The sequence below is a fragment of the Gossypium raimondii genome, chromosome 4 (assembly GCF_025698545.1).
Source record: "Gossypium raimondii isolate GPD5lz chromosome 4, ASM2569854v1, whole genome shotgun sequence".
NCBI lineage: Eukaryota > Viridiplantae > Streptophyta > Magnoliopsida > Malvales > Malvaceae > Gossypium > Gossypium raimondii.
In genome coordinates this window covers 7,327,681-7,328,612 of record NC_068568.1, presented here as the reverse complement: position 1 = coordinate 7,328,612, position 932 = coordinate 7,327,681, and positions in this window count along the sequence as shown.

Sequence of the window (932 nt, the reverse complement as noted above, 5' to 3'; positions counted from 1 at the left end):
TGAAATGTGTTAAAGATGCTAATGGCACATCAAAAACCCCCACAGTTGCAAACATTTACAACAATCATCCTTTCCTTAACAAACAAGTATAAGAAAAAAGCCACTAGACCTCTCGACTACTACGGAGAGCTCAAAATCTAAAACAATACCTCCCCATAAACAACTAGTGTGCATTTCATCCACACCTCCAAATTCACTTTAAGAAACAAGTCCATATCGACATTAATCACCTTTAAAACTGACCGTCTCTCACCATCATCACGAACTATGTAACACCCTATACCCAATTTACCGGATCTGAATATAAGATGTAATACCTACATACTTAAACAAAATTTTACAATTTACGAAAACCATACTGAATATACATCTTATTTATTTAAAATCATTTCTAGGACAATAAGTTTGATTAAAACATTTATTGCTTGTCACAGACTTTCAAAGGTAGTATAAAATCTTATGATTTGCCAAAAACCAATGTGGCAAATTAGGCTTTTCCGACGCATTTAAGGAGTTTTTTCTCGAGCAAAATAATTTTTTTGGTATAGATTTTCATTATTTTCATATTTTTGGGTAATAAGTGAAAATGTCTTGTTTTTGTCTCATCTTTGCCCAAATTGATTGGTAGTTCCATTTGGAAGTCTAACATGTGTTTCAGTACAATAAAGGCGAGTTAGAGGTCTAAAACGAGCAACAACGACATCCAAGGAAAGGGTATCGAGATATCCAACCCATGAAATCGTGATACCTCCAACAGTGTAGAGACCAAAGAGTCCTTTCAGTGGTATCGCGATATCCCTTTGGGTTTCGCGATATCCACCTCCCAAGGAACACCCCAAGTTTCAATACTGCTCAAGATATTGCGATTTACTCTTCTTCGTATCGCAATATCACCTTTGTTAAGGGGACAAACATGGACAAAAAAGGTAGCC